Raw genomic sequence first — 16,241 nt, 5'->3', positions numbered from 1 at the left:
AGGGAGGGAAGGAAGGAGGAAGGGAGGGAAGGAAGGAAGGAAAGCTAGGGGAGGAAAACTTTTTTCCCCACTCCTGATGCTTCCTTCCACATGGGACAATATCCAACTTTTCATATTCCTGGCCTCATATCCCTGACTCAGGCTGTCAGGGGTGAAGTCACTTCTCTGATGAGTGTGTCTGGAAGAAGGAACCAGGCTTGCATAGTCCAGCCCTTTTCTCTCCCTTTTCCCTTGAGGGCACCTGTTCTGCTCTGCTCCTTTCGTTGACTAGGAGGCAGGTCTATCCCAGACTAGTGTTGCTGGGTGAATAAACCTGTTAAGTCCTTCAGTCCAGTATTAAAAAGTCTGCTTGCCCTTAGATTTAAGCCAGTTCTCCAATGGCAACTTTATGAATGATAAACGTGAAATTTTGATCTCCACCTATCTGCCCTACTCCTTTGTCCTAAGTCTCTGTTGGTTCAGAACTTGAGCAGGGAAGAGAATATTACTTATTGGATACCCTTTGATCTCAACTTATAGCTAAAACATATCCTCCTCAGAATTAAGTTCAGTTTTCCATATCAGCCTTGTCTTCCAAATTATTCCATTACCACAGCATTAATCACACACTTTTACTTCCAAAGCTTTTCACTAACCTCATTTCTAGTTACTCTCAAAGCACACTGTATTCTGCATTCACGCAGGCAAATCTTTCTATTCTCAGCACACAACATGCTAATCTCTATCTATATATATCCTAGCCCACACCCCACTGGAAACCCCTTCCCCTCATCACCAATCCACATCTCTACCCTTCTAATCTATTATTTTTTTTTTTTGAGACAGGGTCTCACTCAGTCACTCAGGCTGAAGTGCAGTGGCATGATCACGGCTCACTGCAGCCTCAACCTCACTGGGCTTCCCAAGTAGCTGGGACTACAGGTGCACATCAGCACACCTGGCTAATTTTTGTATTTATGGTAGAGTTGGGATTTCACTATGTTGCCCAGGCTGGTCTTGAACTTGTGAGTTCAAGCACTCCAACCTGCCTAGGCCTCCCAAAATGCTGGGATTATAGGCGTGAGCCATAGTGCCTGGCCTCCAGTCGATTTTTATTTCTAAAAATCTTTCCTGATTAAAACCATGTAATGTGTCCACTTACTAAATGTCATATTGATACCTATTTTTATCTTTATCCTTTATTTTATTTGCTCTCATTTTTTGTTGTTTTGGAGCTGTCCTTAGTTTTCAATGTGTTTCTTGAACAAACCTTGATAACATTCTTGTTTGAAGGCATGGCTTATGGTTGTGTCTGGGGCATCTTTCCTTTTGACAAAATAGAAGGTAAGTAAGATAGGCAATGCAAAAGTGTACGGTTAACTAAGGATTCCATGTAAGAAGTGACAAAAGGTCTAATGTATCAGTGCTAACAGAGTCACAAAAAAGTCAGGGCAAAGCCCACTTACATGAAAACTAGAGGGGTGAACAAGTCATGCCAAAGTGACAAGTCATGTCCCATCATGAGATGAGACAACACAAGTGTTTATTTTATGTATGTATGTATGTATGTATTTAGAGACAGAGTCTCGCTCTGTTGCCCAGGCTGGAGTGTAGTGGTGCAATCTTGGCTCACCACAACCTCCGCCTCCCGTGTTCAAGTGATTCTCCTGCCTCAGCCTCGCAAGTAGTTGGGACTACACGCACGTGCCACCACGCCAGGCTAATTTTTGTATTTTTAGTAGAGATAGGGTTTCACCATGTTGGCTAGGCTGGTCTGGAACTCCTGACCTCAAGTGATCCCCCTGCCTCGGCCTCCCAAAGTGCTGGGACTATAGGTGTGAGCCACCGTGTCTGGCCAAAACAAGTGTTAAATTTCTGTTGTTGCACATCACTTCAACTTGGAGCAGTCACTGGTTTGTGACCTGTGTTAGGTGGTGGATAGTCTTGACCTGGCCCAGTGCTTGCCACACACATGACAGGACTCAGCAAATGTTAAGAACTAAATACAAGTAATGTCCTACAGTACCTGTGCAAGTTCTTCCATAAAAACTGCCAAATATGTTAATATTTTCAAAAGCCCTCCAGGATCCAGCCCTCACCTGTCTCTCCAGCCTCATCTGCCTGGTCTCCGTTCCTTTTGTTCCAGCCGTAATGAACATATTACAGCTTTGCCAATATGGCAGACTGTTTGAGGTTTCCATGTTTTTGTTGCTATCACTCCCTCTGCCTTTCCCTCCTCTGGTGCCACAAGGGGAGACCCTACTTTCCAATCAAGGCTCAGCTTTTATTAACTATTTCCTGATCCATCTCTAGGCAGAAATGATGATTCCTTCCTCAGCGCCCCCAGTGGATCTTGTTTGAATTCTATTATGGGATCTGTAATACTTTATTGGATTTATTTACTCACATAGATTCCTCTATGTGATAAGGATTAGACTGTCAACCCCTTAATACCAGACACTATATCTTGTTAATCTCTGTATTCAGTCTACTTAAAACTGTGTACCTGGCATTTAATAGGTATTCAATAAATTTCTATGTTAAGAATGACTGAATTAATCAACTACAGTGCTTTTTCTTTAAGATGCAATAGATATCAATTCAATAAACATTTACCGTGCCTCTACCACATGTCAGATGGTGCCGGGATAGTGTGTTATGCTGGAATGAGCTGTGCCTTTGAAAATGTAGAATTGTACTTCTTTGTCAGTTATTAGCTGTGTGATCTTGGGCAAGTTATTTAACTTTATAATTCTGAGTATTTTCATCCGTAAAGCTGTGCAGGAAGAGGTGCTATAAAGATTAAATTAAACAATGTGTGTAGAACTCTTAGTAAGGTGTCTAAGAGCATTTTATCTTATTGCTCTATACTACTGCGGCTGAATTGGGAGGTTCAAAAACGATAGGTCACACAGTATTTTGACCTTAGCAGTGGCTACAGTTACAGCTACTGTCTTCAGGTAGGTGGCTGTCTCTACAAGAGACAAGGTGCATACACTAGGCACATAAGCCTAGCCAAGGGTTGGGGAGAAATTCATCATGAATTTCTCATCCTACCCTGGACCCCTCATATTAGCTCATTGGCAAGCCCTATCATTTTTGCTTTCAAAATTTGTTTCTCGGATCCACCCACAATCCTTCATTTTCATTGCTGTCATCCTTTCTTGCTTGTGGGGGCCTCTTTTAGGCATTAAAAATAGGTTAGCTCCTTTCCAAGCAGTCTCAAAAGGTTTATATATTAGTAAAGGAGACAGATACAAATAAACAACTTTAATATAAAATATTGAATAATTTATTACTGTAATAACAACAGGTGCTCTTAGAACACAGATGAAAAAGAAATTCTGCCAAGGGAGTTTGGGAGAAGAAGACAACAGGAAAAATACAACGAGGAGAGTAGATAGTCACATTCTTCTCCCTGCTTCCAAACTCTAAAAAGAGAAAAGCATCAACCAAGGCACAAAGCCATGAAAAAAATACTATATATATATCTAGGGAACAGAAAATGGTCCGTTAAGGCTTACAGATTAAGGATTCACTAAAAAAGCAGCCAGAAACGTTGACTGGAATTAGGTTTTGAAGGGATCTGTGGGACAACATCTGCAGCAACTGGATGCAACGAGGGCTGTTTAAGCAAAGGCGTGACCTGAGTAAATTCATCGTTCAGAAAGTGAACCCTGGCAGTAATGTGGACTACAGACTGCGGCAGGGAAAGGTGAAAGACAGAGACGCTAGGGGTACACTCACATAAAACTCACATAATAACTAAGTGGTAGCTTTCTAGCATGAGGCACCAAATGTCAGTATCCATCTAAATACCAGTTCTTTTTAAAGGGACCTACCACATAGGGGGAAAGCAGGGGCTGGTATGATGGTCACCTTACAAATATCTTCCTGTAAGAACTTGGTAAAAGGACAACAATGTTCTTGAAAAAGTATTTTCTTCTGTTTAAGGAGAAGACTATTGCCAATACATGGTAGATACATATTTTAAAAACTTACCTTTGACAGTACCTGGGGCAACACAAGCCCGTGAAGATGAGTCTAGGTTACATTCAGTGCAAAAAACCACAACCCTGAAAAGAGAAAAAAGTCACAATGAGCTGTATGCTCATAGCAAGATGCCACAGGAGGCAGTGGCACAGGTGGCCTCATGGAAATCCAGCTCCTCCTTTCACCAGCTATTGTTTCTAGGCCCACAGCCCAATCTCTCAGAGCTCAGCTTCCTCAATCAACACTGGGAACACTAACAACACCTTCTTCATAGGGTTCTTTTGAAGTTTAAATGCAATATGTGTAAAACTCTTAGTAGAGGGCAGGATACCAAACACATGCTCAATAAAGGTAAGTGGTTACTAAGGCTTCATATAACCAAGGGCATCACCCTCCACCCAGGTGTTTAGGTCAGATCCTGACATCTGTCATGAATTTCTCACCCAACCCCTCATATCAGCCCATCAGCAAGTCCTATCATTTCCTCTTTCAAAATCTGTTTCTCAGATCTACCCATAATTCTTCATTTTCACCACTGTCATTCTTGCTTGTTGGGGCCATTTCGCTGGTTCTCTGTTCCTATTCTTGCTCCTCCCCAATCCATTCCCCCATAATGGCTGGAATGGTCTCTTCAAAATCAATTCATAGCAAGTTGCTAATAAATGCAGTAAATATTTTATTTATTCCATGATGGAATCTCTCTCTGAAATATATATTCATGTATTTGAATGTAGAGATATAGGAATATATATTAAATGGCCAGCACCTTCATTTTACAATGACACAAACAAATGCAGAAGGAATGCTCCTCAAGGTTGGAGCTACTTATGTGTGTGCTGGTGCTCAAAGCAATGGCGAGCCCAGCAGAGATTCATCTGGGACCAGCATCTACGATGCTGTCAGAAAGCTGGCACTGTCTGGAAGTTGGCCCCTTAGTTTCACAGTAACCCAATACTTCTGTCCCGGACAGCGTGCTCCACTCCCCACAGCTAGAGATTGTAAGTCAGAGCTTCAGCCCCATGTTAGGGCACGGTGCTGAGACGGTGCTGCAGGGAATCTGAAAGCACCTCACTGCCCTGCTATCTGTCGTCCCCTCTATTGGACTTTATTTAATAGTGTTTGAATCAATACATCTCAGATGGAATTGTGGTGAGAATTAGAAATATTATGACTCGTCTCCCTATCTCTCTACTATACACTGCAGCAGTCTTTCTTGCTAAAAAGCAAATCTGACCTCTGGGTATCTCGCCACCTAAATTCAGTCAATAACTATCTTTAGGGTAAAATCCAAGACCTCTCCAGACCCATTATCGCTTCATGACTGCACAGAGTTTCCTTACTCACAACATACACACTAATGTCTGAGAGCCCTCTGCCTATTCCCTTCTCCTTTTCCTTTAGGTGTTATCTCCTAGAAATTCTCTGTATCCTCGCTGGTTGGACAAAGTGTTCCTCCTCTTAGATACACATTATATTGGTAATATCCACGAGTCCATTTTCTTCGCTCAGCAGGAGTTCCTTGACAGCAAGGACTATGTCTAACACACCTTTGAATTTGGTACTGGGTAGAGTCCAATAAACATAAGCTGAACCGAATCCCAATGGGATCCCAGCAATTCAGTAGTTGAATGTGGATGTGTCCCCTAATTAACTGCATTGGTAAAAACTGAAGTTAGCTGCAGCCTCCAAGATGAGTCTGGCCCTTACAGAGAACTCGAGGCTACGTGGTTATGTCTGACCCTCAGCACTTCAGAGAACGACAGGATTCATTAATTTTTTGTCAACTGCAGAGACTATCAAGATAATAACACTAATTTTTAGTTCCCTATTCCGATTAAAGTTTCCGCTTAGGCTAAAACACAGCCTCTTCTCTGGATCTATCATTAGTCCAAATTCTGTGCTGACCCTGTAAAGTTGCACATTACATATCTCCTTAACAGACAAGGCTAGAAAGAGACCATGCCACTCAGTCCCTAGCCTGCTTGGCAGTGAGTCTCAGACACTGCCTGTATTCAGAAGGGAGGGGAAAAAAGGAATTAGGGCAGAGGATAGGCAGGCTAGGGAAACTGAGTAGTTTTCCAAGTACTCTTGAATCTAGGTTTTACAGAACAGCTGCATTACTTTCTCTGCCAGGCTGTGAACCTCTGTATCAGGTGCACAAGTATTCAAAATAAACATATAAGTTAATTCTAAAATCAACATTTGAAATTATCTAGTTGAAGTTACCTATAGCACTATTTTCCTTCCAAGGTATAAACAGTGGCAAATTCCTCCAAAACAGCTTTGAAATGCTCAGAACTACACGGTAATCCTACCATCTGATCAGGTACAGCTGCAGCAGTAAAACTGTGAACCACTCTAGTTTTCTCTCTTCTCTTTCAGAGCAGCCAAACTAGTCTTGGAATTCATAGAAGGGGTGGGAATGTTCAGTGGATCTTGGGTTAAATTAATCCCCAGGTCCTGTTAAACTGCAAGCCGGCTTCAAGAATTCCTCTAGGCCGGGCGTGGTGGCTCACTCCTGTAATCCTAGCACTTCACTTTGGGAGGCCAAGGCAGGAGGATCGGTTGAGCTCAGGAGTTCGAGATCAGCCTGAGCAACATAGGAAGACTCTGTCTCTACAAAAAAATGTAAAGAATTAACGGGGCATGGTGGCATGTGCCTGTAGTCTCAGCTACTAAGGAGGCTAAGGCAGGAGAATTGCTTGAGTCTGGGAGGTCCAGGCTGCAGTCAACCATGATCACACCACTGCACTCCAACCCGCGTGACACAGCAAGAACCAGTCTCAAAAAAATAAAAATAAAAATAAAGAATTATTCCAAAGCCAAGTACCTAACTACACTCACAGGATGTAATTAGAACTAAATCTTTCCTACGGAATATGGCAAGTTGAAAGAAATACATATTCAACAAACTGTATTTATTTTGCTGGTATCTTACTAGTATCACCTCTGATATGGCAGGGTTTTAATTTTCACACTTGACTATTCAGCACCATTATTGTAAATTTAAATTCTCATTTTAACAATTCAAGCAGTATAGAGAGGCTCTTAACCAATATCCCCTCCCCTCCATTCCAGTCTTCCCAGGACTCACCACTCTTATCAGTTTGATATCCAGCATCATTCTTAGGATACAGACTATTGAGAATACACTATAAACTTTTAATTGAGTCACAAATAACTCTGAAAACCTTGTCTGCCTACATTGTTGGCAACTGGCCTAACTTCAAGCAAGACGTCTAGAAGAGATGTCTTAAGTGAGGCAGCAGATGTGAGGGAGGAGCAGAACACCAGCAAGGAGGCCTGGAAGGTCTTCCCAGGAAGCAAGACGGGATGCCAGGAGACTTGGTGGCAGACAGCAGGGTACCAACCATCCAGTTCTGTGAGCAGGGCACCCGGCCCAATCAGGTAAGAAGATACCTAGTTAATTAAGTAACACAAATAATAATATCAAAAGTCTAAGGAGGCCAGGCATGGTGGATCACACCTGTAATCCCAGTACTTTGGGAGGCCGAGGTGGGCAGATTGATTGAGCTCACAAGTTCAAGACTAGCCTGGGCAACCTGGTGAAATGCCATCTCTACAAAAAAATACAAAAAAAGTAGCCCAGCATTGTGGTATGCACCTGTAGTCCCACCTACTCAGGAGGCTGAGGTGGGAGGATGGCTTGAGCCTGGGAGTCAGGGGATGCAGTGAGCCTAGATCACACCACTGCACTCCAGCCTGGGCAACAGAGCCGGACCTTGTCTCAAAAGGAGCACAGCTGGATGCAGATCTGCTAGAAATAGATGGTTTTATTTAGCCCCCATACACAAGAGATTTACTATTGTTCCAAGACCTGGAAATACTATCTTTGCAGTTTTAGGCCACTCCCTACTTCACTTCAACGCTTTGGAAATTCTATAAAAATACTGTTGGTCCATTCCTAAAAACATCCCCTTTAACCTTAAAATCTGTTCTAGCTATTGCACTCCTCCTCCCCTCTTCCCCTTCCTAGTCCAGCTTGTGTTGTTGTTGAGATGGAGTCTCGCTCTGTAGCCCAGGCTGGAGTGCAATTATGCAATCTCAGAGGCTCATTGCAACCTCCACCTCCTGGGTTCAAGCAATTCTCCTGCCTCAGCCTCCTGAGTAACTGGGATTACAGATGCATGCCACCATGCCTAGCTGTATTTTTAATCGGAGTTTCACCATTTTGACCAGGCTCATCTTGAACTCCTGACCTCAAGTGATCAACCCTCCTTGGCCTCCCAAAGAGGTGGAATTAGAGGCGTGAGCCACTGCACCTGGCCTAGTCAAGCTTCTTGAAAAAGCAGTTTATGTTTGTGGTCTCAACATACTAATTTCTCAATCACTTATTCATCACTTGATTAATAAGACTACTTGATTTCTGTCCCTATCAATCTCAGTGTCAATGCAACAGATACTATTCAACTGTTCTTCCTTTAACCTCTCTCTAGCATTCAAAAATCAGAACCATTGTCTAAAAATAAACACAAAATAAATAAATAAAAATCCGAACCAGAACCACCTGAAACCTGTCATTTGGGACCTCCTTTCCTCTCTTAATAGTAAGGATACTGAAGATCCAGCCACTGGGCCAGGGGCATCCTGTTTTAGTTCCTGGTATCCTGGCTGTGTCGGGTCCTCCTGTTCCCTTGGGTCTGCAACCAGCCTTCTTATCAAAGGAAGGTTTGGAGTGGGTGAGAAGGTGAAAAGCTGTGGCTACAGTTGTTGCTGTACATGGCAGACTGGGGGCCAGGGTCATGGAGAGAGAACCAAACTCAACTCCTGCCTTCACAGATTGAGCTCAGTTCTGATGCCCAGTCTGATATGGAGCAGGTTTAGTCCCTTCACCCACCCCCCTAGAAGGGCCCATGGCAGTACTTTTGCTACCTCTTGGTCTGTGTCTTTCCAGTCTGTTTCACAGGACAGTCTTTTTCTCCCTGTCCTTTCATTATTAGTGTATTCCTCCTCTGGAGTCCACACTTCCCTTTCTCTTTTTATTACACACACATCCTTATGCTTTCTCTTTTTTGAGACGGAGTCTCACTCTATCGCGCAGGCTGGAGTGCAATGGCACAATCTCGGCTCACTACAACCTCTGCCACCCAGGTTCAAGCAATTCTCCTGTCTCAGCCTCCCAAGTAGCTGGAATTACAGGCACCTGCCACTGCGTCCAGCTAATTTTTGTATTTTTAGTAGATACGGGGTTTCACCATCTTGGCCAGGCTGGTCTTGAACTCCTGACCTCGTGATCCACCCACCTCGACCTCCCAAAGTGTTGGGATTACAGGCATGAGCCACTGCACCCAGCCTGGTCTTATGCTTTCTCATAGATGCAGCTTCCACCTGGATCTTGATGATTCCCAAGTCTTTCTCTAGTGCTGACCTTTTTTACAGCCTTTAGAACTATCTACATAACTGCCTAATGCAGCTCCACCTCATGTGCCACAGGGCCCTAAAATAAAACAACCCTCCCCCAAAGCGTGTTCTTCTGCCTCACTTGGGAATATTGCCATCCCACTCAAATCAGAAGTCTGCGAACATCAGCAGCTCCTTCCTCTCCCCAAACTGTCAGTTCTAATCCCCAACTATTCTAGTATATACTTCCTTATTCCTACTGCCACTGACTGCTCTGCTTCTGGCATAGCTTCTCACCAGTCTTATGCTAGTTATCTTTTGAATTGGTTTTCTTACCTCAAGACCCACCCCTCCCCTACACCACTAGAATTACCTTCAAAAAGCAGAAATCCTTACTGCCTTTGCAATGTGTCTCATCCACCCTGTAGATAAAACCCCATTCCCACTGTGGCCGGTGAGGCCTGGTCCCTGCACGCCCCACTGTCCTCACCTCCAAAACCCAACTGTTTTCCGTTTCCCTTGAGCACCACGTGGTTTCTGCGTGCCTTTGAACATGTTGTTTGCACCTGGACTGCCTTCCCACGGGCAGGACAAATTTCTTCTCAACTTCCAAGATGCAGGCTTAGGGAAACTGTTCTGTGAAGTCTCTCCCGACTCCCTCTTCTCACAGGTGATCTGGATGGATCCTTCCCCTGAGTGAGCAACTGCACTCAAAACACACACTAGGCTTACTTTTGTGTGTGTATATTGGTAGGAGGTAAGCTTCCCGGGTCTAAGGCTTCCTTAGACCTGTCATTTAATATAGTGCCAGCACAAAGGACATTCCCAATAAATTCTTGTGGAATAAACACACACATTTTTACAAAAAAACTAAAATCAACTCAATACAACATGACATTCTGAGCTTACGAAAACAAAACTGTGGCTTATCAGCTGTAACAGTCTTGAGGGCAGTGTGCTACTTGCACGGCATCCCCAGACTTCCTGGGAGAAGCAGTGAAGGAAACTTTGGGACTGATGGCAGGACCCTGGCACAAGAATGTTAATCTGATTTTTATGTCTTGGAAGTCAGGAAAGGTTGCCTAAGAAAAACAAACTCAGTCCAAAGTAGGAATGATCAGAAAGACTCATATCCAAACTTGGGGTATTAATCCAGCTTGCTCAACTAATTTATGCCCTCCAGCCTGGCCCCAGAAAAATCTGTCAATTCTTTAACAGAAAAGGCTTGGGAAAGTATGACTGCCTTCTGAAAGCCTAAAACAACTGCAAATCACTTATAGTAGAGGCAGGGATGGTAGGGAATTCACCGAGGGTTACAAGAACAGCAGAGGCAGCTACTGAAACAGCAGATTCAATTCAACCAGCTTCACTGAATGCTTACTAAGTGCATGGCACTATGCTCAGCAAGTTTTCAGAGCAAGGGCCTACGTCCAGGTTTTACTGCAATTGTTGGTCACATAAGAATTAAGCAGATTAGAGGTGATAAATATGTTAATTAGGTTGACTTAATCATTCCACATTATATTCATAAATCACAATATCACTTTGTACCCCATAAGTATATGCAATTATAATTTGGCAATTTACATTAAAAATTAAAATTAAAAGAAATAATTAAGCAGATTAACATGTTAACTTTTGTGACCAATTTATTGGTGATTAAAGAAAAACCTTTGTTCTTTTTCTATATTGCATATTGATTTTATGAGGTGAGGTTGTTCACAAATTTTAGATGTATACTGCTTCTCCAATAAACCAGTGAGTTGAACATTGACAATGATAGTAATATGAATAATCATTAACAATTGTTTATGCTGTGCCCAGCACTGTATACCTTGGAAGTCTCAAAAAACTCTCAATTCAGATCTGATCCCCCTTTTCAGAGACCTTACACTATATGTAAGGAGAAAAAAGCTAAGCACTAAGCTGAGTGGCGCAGAAGTTTAGAGAATGCAGAGAAAACGGTGAGCTAGACAACCTGTGCCGCCTTCAAAGAGAAACTGGGATTCCAACTGGAACTGACAGGATTGAAAGCAGTGATTCTCAAATCCTTTTGTCTCTGAATCCCTTTACACTTACTAAAATTATGGAGGACCTCAAAGAGCTCTTGTTTATCTTAATTTTAATTATCAATATTTGCCATAGTAAAAATTATAACTATGAAATATTAGAATGATTAGTTCATTTATTCGGCCAACAAACATACGAAAAAAAGCTCACTATCACTGATCATTAGAGGAATGCAAAAACCACAGTGAGATGCCATCTCACGCCAGTCAGAATGGTGATTATTAAAAAGTCAAGAAACAACAGATGCTGGCGAGGCTGCAGAGAGGTAAGAATGCTTTCATGCCTTTGGTGGGAAAGTAAATGAGTTCGACCACTGTGGAAGATAGTGTGGCAATTCCTCAATGATTAGAACCAGAAATACCATTTGACCCAGCAATCCCATTACTGGTTATATTCCCAAAGGAATATAAATCATTCTATTATAAAGATACATACACGCGTATGTTCACTGCAGCACTATACACAACAGCAAAGACATGGAATCAACCCAAAGGCCCATCAATGATAGACTGGATAAAGAAAATGTGGTACATATACATCATGGAATACTATGCCGCCATAAAGAGGAACGAGATCATGTTCTTTGCAGGAACATGGATGCAGCTGGAAGCCATTATCCTCAGCAAACTAACACAGGAACAGAAAACCAAACAGTGCGTATTCTCACTCTTAAGTGAGAGCTGAACAATGAGAACACATGGACACAGCGACATTTCTTGATCTGGGCCTGTTGGCTGGGGGTGGGTAGCAAGGGGAGGGAGATATTAGGAAAAATAGCTAATGCATGCTGGGCTTAATACTTACGTGATAGGTTTACAGTGCAGCAAACCACCATGGCACATGTTTACCTATGTAATGAACCTGTACGTCTTGCACATGTACCCTGGAACTTAAAATAAAAACAAAAATAATAAACTATTGCTTTTTAAATTAAAAATGGTATTTCAAAGGATCAAAAATTTGAGGAAAGTGGCACTGTTTTACATCTTTGCAAATTTCTTTAATGTCTAGCTTGAGCAATAACAGCTGTACCCAAATACATACTTTTGCATTCAATCTTTTTCTGTATCACATGTCTGGAAAAGCTCCAATGTGCACTCATGAGAGAATGAATTTAAAAGGCATACAGCATCTTAGTATTATTAAAATAGTTGTGACCTCCTGAAAGGGTCTTGGGCGGGAGGAAGGGGCACACTTTGAGAAGTGTTCATTGAAAAAGATAAAGAAAATGGTCTAAGTAAGGGCTGGGCAAGAAGGATGTGTGTGGCTCCTAAGCTCTAATTTTCAAGAACACAAACCCCTACTCTTAACAGCTCAGCTACAACCAAGCTAACTTCCGTGGGGACTCTCAGAGACAGAGATGGCCAGCGCAAGGTGGGGTTCGGCCAGGCTGTGCAGGGTGGTGCTGAGGGCAGTGCCATCAGGGAGGCTCTACTGCCCTGGGTAGCATTCTCTAGAGGCCACGTCAGGTTTTCCTCTCCAGAGCCTCCACTGTGCTCTCCTTCTAGAAGAGAAGCTGTAAATGGCTTACCAGAACTGCCTTGCCATGGCTTCCCGGGGCTGTGTTTACTAACTGCAAAATCATCTCCCTGCTGCAGTCTCAAAGTCTTCAGACATTTCTTGATCTGGCTGTCTTAAAAAGCAAATTTAACATCAGCCACGTAGCCAGGTTTTCCTTGCCAACAATCATGTGAGTTTGCTATTCTGTTCCTGTGCATCTTGCGCACTGTAAAAACAGTTCCTGGAGCATCATATGTCATGGATCTAGTTGCCATAAACTGAAAACATTTTCTTCATATTTTGTGGCACAAACTAAAAGCATTCTGGATGCGGTTTGCATACAGTCCATCTCTGGCCAAAAAAGAGGTTTAAATTTATGGATAAACAGAGAAAGGGGGGTAGCCACTGCCTTAGTTAAGCCATTTTATTATCAAAGTCCATGTCTGATAGTGTGTATTTTTTAACTTAAAATTTTCCTGTGATTAATGTTCTGAAATTATCCTGCAATAAGTATAACCATGCTCATTTTATGTAGCAAGCTTAAATTTGTCTAACAGTATTTTATAGCTGACAGAAGCAGAGAGGAAACAGAAGCTTCTCTTTGGTCTCTTAAATTAAAATAAAAATAAAAAATAGAAACAGTCATGAATCTATACAGTTTTTCAGTCCTTTTTTATTTTTTAGTAAACATATTCATTAAGGCCCCTTAACAAGACAGGTCAGATCATTTTTAAGTCAAAGTAAAACTAAAACTTTAAAAGACATTTCTGCTTCTGGGAATGGTAAACCAGGTAATGAAGACCAACCATTCTGCTGAGGACAGCCAGAAACTCTGGACAGAATATTTAAAAAATCTTAAAGGCAGAGGCATACTAATAAGTTAGTTAAGAATTACCATACACAAAAATCAAATTCAGGTGAACTGTATACTCAAATGTGAAAGATAAATAATAAAGCTTTTAGAAGATAATATGGGAAAATGCTTCAAAACGTAGGGGTAGGGAAGGATTTCTTAAATAGGATACAAAAAGTACCTAGTATTAAAAACCAAATATGACAATATTAGACCAACATGACTACACGAAAATTAAGAATATTTGCCCATCAAAAGACATCCTCCCTCTTTTTCCGACTGGAACCATGGAGGGTGTAGAAGAGAAGAAGGAGGCTCCTGCTGTGCCAGAAATCCTTAAGAAAAAGTGAAGGAATTTTGCAGAGCTGAAGATCAAGCATCTGAGAAAGAAGTTTGCCCAAAAGATGCTTCGAACAGCAAGGAGGAAGCTTATCTATGAAAAAGCGAAGCACCATCACAAGGAATACAGGCAGATGTACAGAAGTGAAATTCGAATGGCGAGGGTGGCATGAAAAGCTGGCAACTTCTATGTACCCGCAGAACCCAAATTGGCATTTGCCATCAGGATCAGAGGTATCAATGGTATGAGCCCAAAGGTCCGAAAAGTGTTGCAGCTTCTTTGCCTTTGTCAAATTTTCAATGGAACCTGTGTGAAGCTCAACAAGGCTTCATTGAACATGCTGAGGATTGTAGAGCCATATATTGCTTGGGGGTAACCAAACCTAAAGTCAGTAGATGAACTAATCTACAAGCGTGGTTATGGCGAAATCAATAAGAAGCGAATTGCTTTGACAGATAACACTTTGACTGCTCGATCTCTTGGTAAACACGGCATCATCTGCGTGGAGGATCTGATTCATGAGATCTACACTGTTGGAAAATGCTTCAAAGAAGCTTAACTTCCTGTGGCTCTTAAAATTATCTTCTCCACGAGGTGGAATGAAGAAAAAGACCACCCATTTTGTAGAAGGTGGAGACGCTGGCAACAGGAAGGACCAGATCAACAGGCCTATTAGAAGAATAAACTAAGGTGTCTACCATGATTATTTTTTTCTAAGCTGGTCCATTAATAAACAGTACTTGCTCTCAAATTGAAAAAAAAAAAAGACGCCCTCGAGAAAATGAAAAAGCAGGCAACATGAAACCAATAAAAGGCCCATATTCAAAATAATAAAGGGTTCTAACAAGTTCTAAAAGAAAAAAGATAACCCAACAGGAAAAGGGGCAAGAGGCTAGATGAAACATGTCATCAAATGAACGACAAGAAAACCTAAATTATCCAAATGGCCAATAAACATATGAAAAGGCATCTAGTCTCAACAGTAAGTAAGGGTGACGCAAAAGAAAATCATGAGGCCAAGCACGCTGGCTCACGCCTGTAATTGCAGCACTTTGGGAGGCCGAGGCAGGCGGATCACGAGGTCAGGAGATCGAGACCATCCTGGCTAACACAGTGAAACCCCGTGGCTACTAAAAATACAAAAAATTAGCCGGGCATGGTGGCAGGCGCCTGTAGTCCCAGCTACTTGGGAGGCTGAGGCAAGAGAATGGCATGAATCCAGGAGGCACAGCTTGCAGTGAGCCGAGATAGCGCCACTGCACTCCAGCTTGGGAGACAGAGTGAGATTCCATCTCAAAAAAAAAGAAAAAAAAAAAAAAAAGAAGAAAATCATAATGATACACCATTATATGTCATAATGGCTAAAAACATCAAAGTCTGATACGATTAAGTGTTGCTAGGCTATGGAACAACAGAAATCTTCACACACTACTTGTGTGAATGTAAATTATTATGTCTACTTTGGAGAATGGTTTGGCTTGATTCTCCTAAAGTTCAAGACAGGTAAGACCCATCACCCAGCAATCCCACTCCTAGGTACATACCCGGCAGAACGTATGCACGTGTACCCTAAAGGCACACACAGCAGCACTATCCATAATAATCCCCAGCTGGGAACAACCCAAATATCCTCAATAGCACAAAGGTAAGGACACTGGTATATTCATAAAATAGAATGTCATACAGCACAAAAATGAAGGGACAGCCACACAGAACAACATGGATGAATCTTGCACACATAATGACAAGACACAAAAGAAGATACAGCATATGACTCCATGTGTTCAAAACCAGGCAAAACTATAATGTTTACAGGGACATGGGCAGTAAAACTAGAAAGGAAAATAAAGAAATCAAGAGTGGTTACCTGTAGGTGGAAGGGGAGCGACTCTGACTAGTGAAGGTCACTAAGAAGGGGCTGTTGGGCCGCTATAATGTTCTATTTCCTAACCTCAGAGGTGGTCATTTAAAAATAATTCATTGTTTTACATTTATATTTTATGCACTTTTCTGATTGTGTGATATATTTCACAATTAAAAAGATTTAAATCAATCTTTTTAAATCTTTAATTAATTTTACAAAAATAAAATTAATACAAAAGGAAAAGTGGTATTTTTTGTGTAACTTTATTTTTTTTTTTTTTT

At 41.9% G+C, this 16,241-nt stretch overlaps 1 protein-coding gene and 1 pseudogene across 6 annotated transcripts in view; one reads left to right on the top strand and one right to left on the bottom strand.

Annotated features, from left to right (window-relative positions):
* The window catches only part of TNRC6B (trinucleotide repeat containing adaptor 6B), a 289,062-nt gene that overhangs the window by 214,612 nt on the left and 58,209 nt on the right, over positions 1–16,241 (bottom strand). For 4 of the 6 annotated variants that reach the window (XM_026448465.1, XM_026448460.1, XM_026448456.1 and 1 more), the window contains one exon: positions 3,982–4,055. The gene's annotated coding sequence lies outside the window, so the exon portion shown is untranslated. Of the gene's footprint in view, positions 1–3,981; positions 4,056–7,176; positions 7,338–9,823; positions 10,213–16,241 lie in introns of those variants that run through there. The other 2 variants (XM_026448457.2, XM_026448458.1) reach the window with 2 other exon arrangements.
* On the top strand, positions 14,044–14,785 carry LOC111548983 (annotated as a pseudogene).

The sequence above is a fragment of the Piliocolobus tephrosceles genome, chromosome 19 (assembly GCF_002776525.5).
Source record: "Piliocolobus tephrosceles isolate RC106 chromosome 19, ASM277652v3, whole genome shotgun sequence".
In the NCBI taxonomy this organism is placed as follows: Eukaryota; Metazoa; Chordata; class Mammalia; order Primates; family Cercopithecidae; genus Piliocolobus; species Piliocolobus tephrosceles.
Note: the sequence above shows the minus strand (reverse complement) of the source record. Positions and strands in the feature narration are given on the sequence as shown.